The sequence below is a fragment of the Cyprinodon variegatus genome, unplaced genomic scaffold, assembly GCF_000732505.1.
Source record: "Cyprinodon variegatus isolate N-32 unplaced genomic scaffold, C_variegatus-1.0 Scaffold541, whole genome shotgun sequence".
Classification (NCBI taxonomy): Eukaryota; Metazoa; Chordata; class Actinopteri; order Cyprinodontiformes; family Cyprinodontidae; genus Cyprinodon; species Cyprinodon variegatus.
In genome coordinates, this window is record NW_015150994.1 from 307,563 (window position 1) to 315,088 (window position 7,526).

The window sequence follows — 7,526 nt, forward strand, 5'->3', positions numbered from 1 at the left end:
TGTCAGAACCAAGACCTGCACTGTCAGAACCAAGACCTGCACTGTCAGAACCAAGACCTGCAATGTCAGAACCAAGAGCTGCACTGTCAGAATCAAGAGCTGCAATGTCAGAATCAAGAGCTGCACTTTAAGCACCCTTCTTCTTCTTTAGATTTTTTTTGGCGGATGGCAGACAACTTAAGGTGCATTTACCTGCCAACTGTCAGGACTCTGGCTGCAGAGCTGCACTGTGAGGTATCCTGTGCTGATAGAACTGGAAGTTTATTAGAAGAATTTCAAATTAAAACAGAAGTTGCTTCGAAGCCTTTCAAAGGTTAAAGCTAGCGTCGATAAATTCCTCGTGAAGCTAGCTAGCATTTTCTAAACGACAATAGAGGTTGGTGGTCCTAAGATTGCTTACTGTATAATTTAAACTGCTCCTATGCTCAATTCAACACTTTCATAAACTCATAAAAGCAAATGTGTGCTACGCACTATTCCTGAAGGCTTTGAACACAACTTCCAGGATAAACTTTCGGTCTCGATAGTGCAGGAGACCCCATTTTGTAGGTCTGAAGGTATGGGACCTGACAGTGCGGTTTAGGTTCCTGACAGTTCAGGTCTGCAGCCAGACTCTCTTGAGCCTGGGGGGTGATTTCCCACTGACATTTGTAGAGGCTGGAAGTGAATATGAAGCATTTTTAAGATTTGTGATAAAAACTGCAAGTACCAGAATATACATTTGAAGGTTATTTGTTAGCTGGTTTAAACCATTTTGTTAATTTGGGTATTTATAAAAGGTTCATAAAAAAATAAACATAGATCTGCTACAGTTACATCACAGCTCCTCAGTCAAGCCGATGGATTGTCTGGACTTGAGCCGGTTCATTGCAAAGCCTTGGCTTACTCCTTTGTGTGGGACAATTGTCCTTTTTATTATCCTGAGATTGGTTGGTCTTAACCACTTAGACTCTATAACACAAGTATACTAAGGGACGTATAGTCACTTTGATCTCTACAGGATGTTCTAGCTACCAGCCCTGGCCCTCCACCATCATGCTTCAAAGCTGGCTTTCAGGAAACATCCAAACACAACTTTTGTTCTGCTTATTCAAAAGACATTACCTCAGGTGTTCAGGTGTGCAGAAACAACTTCACAAACCCAAATTTTGCTGCAACATCCTCTTCAGAGGCAAAGTGCTGTATCTGTCTAACACTTAAAAATTGTAAAAGACATAAGCTATACATGATTTGAACATTACTTTTATCCAAAACATTAAGTCATCCCTCCCCTTTTCTACTCTTTTTGCGTCTCTCTTTTCCACAGAGACGGAGGGTGAACGTAAATGTGAGTTTATGTGCAATGTCACATCAACATGCTCTCTGGTAGGGGGTGGAGCGGGCAATTTATTGAGGGTCTGAGCACAGCCGTAATGAGCGAGCTGTCAATACAATCACCGCTTCTGCCAGCACACACGTTTGTGAAAAAGCAACTGCTAAGCTATTCATGGCTCCATCTCTCTCCAACGCTCTATCCGCCTGGCTAGACAGATGCACGCATGGAGACTTCCATCTATCCACTTGCCAACACTCTATTCAGCCAGCTGATCAGCCATCCAGCTACAACATACTAGAGGAGGAATCCAGGATATTTTTGCATCTCCTTCCGCTTTCCAATAGCTGCCCTTTTCAGCTCTTTTATACACAAATATCTTCCCCTTATACAATGTTGCCTCACTTTCTCTTTCTGGCCATCTGTTGTTCTCAGACACATCTAGAGTAAAACAGCCACTAGTTTCACACCAATGGCTAGATACCAATATATCAAATTTGTGGTTTAATTTGCTGTAGGTTTCTATGGGGTAAGAAGAACATCCATAAAAATGTATGCAAAGTTGTCAATAACTCTAGATATCTATGCGTTTGTCAACTCATTCATTCAAAGGGCATCTGAGCTTCTGTGAGAATACAACTTTAAAACTTAAGAATAAATTTTAAAAAACAAACAACTTTGCAACAATACAAGGACAAATCTACAACCCTATAGGGGCAGTAATGCATTGGAAACTTGTTATAAAAAAAAACATTAACAAAATCTGTGGAAAAACTCCAGTCTCGTGTACTTTTCTTACCCGACATTCCACCGGATAAGCAAATGCAATTCACACTGCGGGTAAAAGACTGGACCACGTCATCAAAGCTGTTGATTGGTCCACTTCAATGTGGCAGACTTAGTTGTTGCCGAGTGAGTAATGGGTCTTTATTAAATAGAAACATTTCGGACCTTTCGACCCCTGTGAATTTCACCTAGTGTACTTCAAAAGGAGTGACTCTGTCTTTGCCGTATTTACAAAAAAACCAAAGTATTTTGCCTTACTAGAATCACAACCTTTGTCATGCAGCGTTCCTGAGCTCGTAGGGAAGTCATATTTAAATGTCAAACCATTCTGGCTTAAACACGTATATAAATGTACTCTCTATCAGATGATATTGTCCCAGAGGTTAGGACATTTTTATTTTTTTTTAAATCCAGTCTTAAAATCAGTTTTATTTTCTGTTGTTTTATGCAGGCCAGTTAGTTATACGTCAGCGTGTACACCTAAATTCGGCCAATCAGATATCAACGGTCATCTGTCAATCACATTTTTGTCGGTCATAGCATCTTCACTGATGTGTCACATGGAGCTTACAGAACTGGCAGCGTTGCGAGGCAAGAGCTCAAACATGTACGACTGTAAGCCTTCTGAACCAAACAAAGTTTCTGCCGCCCTGGCGTCCTCTTCCACAACAACTTCGTTCCCTGCTTTTCTCCTCTAAATAAAAAAATGTATGACGAAGGAGACTCATCATCGACCTCCAACACAAAATTCTCCTCCTCTTGCATGTTTCCGCTGTCTATAGCGTTCCTTCACAGTGTCGTTGCTAAGTGCTACTTGGTCCCAATGTAATTTCCCATTGGGAACCTACTAGCACTAAGTTGCTAACTGGTTAGCAAGATGCTTCCGACAAACCGGCCACAACAAAACTTAATTGCGAACCTTCCACCAAAACAATCCCGCCCCCTTGATAAACGACCAATCACATTCACTTTATTCATTCGTGTAAAGTCATGCACCACCCGGAAGAAGTCGGAAATGCAGTGGTTGGAGCAGACCCTTCCCTACGACTTTAAACCTCTAAATTGTTCATTCAGGGTACTGAAGTTCTCATTTGGTGTGAATGAACCTTAATAGCCAGTTTGCAAACAAACACTCCAGCGCAGTAAGTGGCAGTGATACACCATAAAGTGAAGACAGGCCACAAAAAGAGGAGTAGTGAAAACGACAGTAAGTCAAGCCAAATTTCGAAATCAATTCAGAAATGAACTGGAAGCTGATGAAGATACAAAAACAGAAATTAAATCCTCTTGTTTTTTAGCAACAGCTAAAAGGCATGCAGCAGGGTTTTTAACCAACCCAAATCACAAACACTTTCTCAGCCCAACATAAATACCGGTAACATTAAAGTCATCTAAATCTAATCTAAATTAGTTGTAATAAAAAAAAGAATTAAAATTGGCTTAACTTTAGCCAGTTGCCCCAGATAATAATAGATTTAATTTGTTCATAAAATTTTAGAACATCGTCTAGTCTCACACCCAGGTTTTTTTTACCATCTCAGTCAAATAATTTTTTAAGGACCTAGATCAGCATGGACTGTAGAAACTTTGCTGGCCTTAAACGACTTAAACTGTTTTGTTGTTTGGTTAATTCAAATATAAAACGGTTCCATGACATCCATGCTTTGATTTCAGAAATACAATCCTAGAAGTGATTTTTGCAGTAAATCTTTCCCTGTTTCAGTGGCATATAGATCTGGTCATCATCAGCATTAAATTCAAAGGCAACACAGAGGATTGAAGCTGAGTGTTAGATTATATCTCATCCACACAAGTTAGAACTCAGTATTAAACAAAACTTCCAAGCCTTCCTTGGGAAATGAACTGAAGTTGTGTGTTCTGTGACAACTCTGTGGAAAAAGGAAAGCTTCAATTAAGCAATAGATGCTCAGACGTAATGTGACATTCATGCAGATGTAGATAAAATTCTAACTAGCAATATACATGCAGAGAAAATTGCTCAAACGTATGATAACATGAGGTAGAAAGCTAATATTATGAGTAGTGGCAAAACGGAAATTACTAAAATGCAAATTGAGATGAAGGAGAAAAGACTAAAAGCTTGATTAGGCAATGCCAAACTAGTGAAACAATGCTTTTATTCTAGGCTGATTGATTGCTGACAATGACTGTATCCCGGTTATATTTTATGAAACTGTGTGAAGCCTTTTCAACGCACACAACTTTTGTTAAAATTGTAAACAAAACACTTGAAATTTAAGCTATTTCTTGGTAGAATAATGGCAAATATTTCATCTTGAATTCCTGCTTTAATTAGTTTTAAAACAATCAAAACTTCCCCGTAAAAAAGAAAGCGGCTGCAACAACTCTTGGCTGATAGTTTTAGTAGAAAAGTAGTTCCCCGAAACCAACAAACATATCGTCAAGCCATTTATTTTTTTTATCAACCAAAGTGCTACTTCTTGCCTTAAAATCACAAGTTTCAGACCCTGAACGGTTTATCATAGTCGCTTAGTAAAAGTCACATTGCAGAAATGGGCATTTTTCACACCAGCAATCTGAATGCCTCCGCAAACCTCAATTTCATCTGGGGTTTAAAAAGAGCTTTGCACACAGAAAAAAAAAACGCATCAACCTTTTTACACCAAACATTTCCTGAAGTGGTATGAGGAGAGCAGGCTGCCTCGGTAGATGTTTCTCTCTAATGTACCTGATGCCGGATAAAAGCTTCACAGACAGAGTTCGACATTAGAATGGCTTTAAAAGCGACATGAAGGAAGGAGAAAGTGTGAAAGTTGGTCTTTTGACACACTTTAGACATGCAAAATATATCAAGAATATTGTGCAAATATCGCCTCATCTCTGGCTTAATACTGATAAGGATTCTATCTTCAAGATACAGACCAGTTGGAATTTAAGCCACGTCACTTCGGTTATATTATTTCTTATTAGACAACTAGTCAGCTTATGTTTCTCCCTATGTTACTGATCTACAGTACTGTGCAAAACTAAACATTCCATTAAAACATTGCCCCTTTTTTGTAACGTAAACACAAACTTCAAGGTCTTTTTATTCAAACTGTTCTAAGCACACCACTCCTACTGTGCAACATGGTGGTGGCAAAATCATGCTGTGGGGATGCTTTCCTTCAGCATATAATGGGACCAGCTGCTCAGAACGTTAAGATTGGTTTATTGGCCAGCTGGTTGTTAGAAATAACACTGAACAAATCTGTAAAATGCACCTGGGAAAGAAAGCTTTTTTTTTTAAAACATAATCTGAAAGACACATTAAACAAATTAAATTTGAAATCATGATATATATTTGAAGAAGAAAAAAAATGAAATTTGAAAAAATAAAAACAAAAAAAACCACAGTGTTACTTTCAAACTTTTTTATTAATTTTTTTTATATTAAGGAGTTTTTCAAAGTTTCCTTTTTTGATTGAATTTGTTTTTCTATTTCTATACACAAAACATGCTCATTGTTTTCAACAATAACGGAGTCAATAAGTCGATGCAATAAGCTGTGTTTAATCAGATAGAAAACATTCAACCTCTCTGACTGATCTGTTTGCATCGTCTCTGTAAAGTAACACAAAATGACATGTTGTAAATTGGCACTATAGAAATAAATAAATGATTAATATCTGCTATGCAGTAGAAAGCTAGCAGAAAAACTTCAGATTAGATTTGCAAGCGAGAGAGAGATCTAAAGCACAGAGCATGAGGGAGGAAAGTGAAAATAAAGCCGTTTTATCCTTTTGAGCTGTTCTGGAATACAATATGGTGGATTTGGAAATGTTAGAATTCCTATATTCCTTAGAGAAAACAGTTTAAATAACACTCTTATTAATCGCAAGCGTTATTTAATTAATCACAATAGGGGACACTGACAATTTAAAACAACTCAAGTTATTCAGTCCTTTTTAAATAATAAAACCCTTGAAAATACCTGCTTTCTTATACAGTAGGAAACCGCCCCTGATCAGACCATAAATAACTAATGACTGTTTACATTGAACATCATTTTGTCCTTAAAAATTTATCAGGGGATGAAAGCCGGACATAAGCCTCATGCAATGCATTACTAAATAAAAGATTACAATAACTCATACAAAAATAGATTTCAATAAAAAAGGATTCAATTTAATAAGACGTTTCTCATCTTCCATCTTTATCTTTATATTCATCACGTCTACTTGACTTTAGAGAGAAATATGCTTTTAATGATCTGGCAGTATTTTATGAAATGCTCCAGCTGCTCCTCTTAGGTATTCTCAAATAGGAGGTCTGAAACTTCAACATCCCAGTGAAACCCGCCATCAAAAAGTGAAAAAAAGAATCATTTTCTACAAAGATCAACAATTCAAAGTTCAATTATAGGATAGCTCAGGGTTATGAAAATGAACATTACCTGCTCTCAACTACTGTGTTTCCACCTGAACCTTTGAGATTTTCTAGGAATCTGATAAACTATTATTCAAAATGTTCTCATTTCACATCTTTCCAACGCCCAAAGTCTAAATTCACACATCTCGAAACCTCTATGCTTTTTCTATGAGCTTGTTTTGTTCCTTGTCACATCGTCACAAGTGTTGTGTGCCAAAATTTCGGTGCATCACCAGCTCTGAGTGAAGACCAAGTGATTTCAACATTTAAAAAAAACATAGCTGACAATTGACATGTGCAGGGGAATACATGAATTCAGAAAGGAAGAGTGTCACCATGTCTTAAAATTAGTTTTGAAGTGATCTTTTATTAGAAATAACAAGAGTTCAGATAAAAATGTCATGTAAATTCATTGCAAAACAGTCCTTTATGGATAAAAACAGGAGTCGATCAATAACGAAATATATTTTAGCTAAAAATACAGTTTCTTCTTTTTTTAGCAATGTCAAACAATGTCATTAAAAGCATAAATAGGATGAAAAAGAAAGATAATCCCCTTTAAATAACAGCAGTAATAAATCCACATGCTCCTCTCTGAGGAACTGGCCAATCGTTGAACTCAAAACCTTAGGTGAGCACACCTTGCTTCCACTTCCTGTTAACTTTTTCCTGTCTGTAAAAATGGCACATAACTGCATGATACAAAGAGGATTCTTGATTGATAACCATATATAGGAGTGGCGCAACCAGATGACTGCCGCAATCAGGAAAAACTGATTATAGAAACCCTTTCATTTTTTTCAATGTATGTTTTTTTTTTTTGTGTTACCAGGCTTCATGATGATGACAATGGATCAATAGTGGCACCCATTAAAGAGCTGAAAGCGGACATTTGTTTACAGACTGGCAGTTAAAGTTGAAGTTAAAAAAAAAGTTTAAAAAGCCTTTATTGTCATCATATTCTACAACGGATACAATGAGATTTTTGGGACTTCCATTTCCCCTACCGTGAAATAAAAAAATATATATATATATA

The 7,526-nt window shown here is 37.2% G+C and overlaps 1 protein-coding gene across 1 annotated transcript in view; it reads right to left on the reverse strand.

Moving 5' to 3' along the window:
• Positions 1-7,526, reverse strand: part of LOC107095375 (dystrophin-like) — a 369,912-nt gene that overhangs the window by 303,637 nt on the left and 58,749 nt on the right. The gene's annotated exons all lie outside the window — the stretch shown is intronic.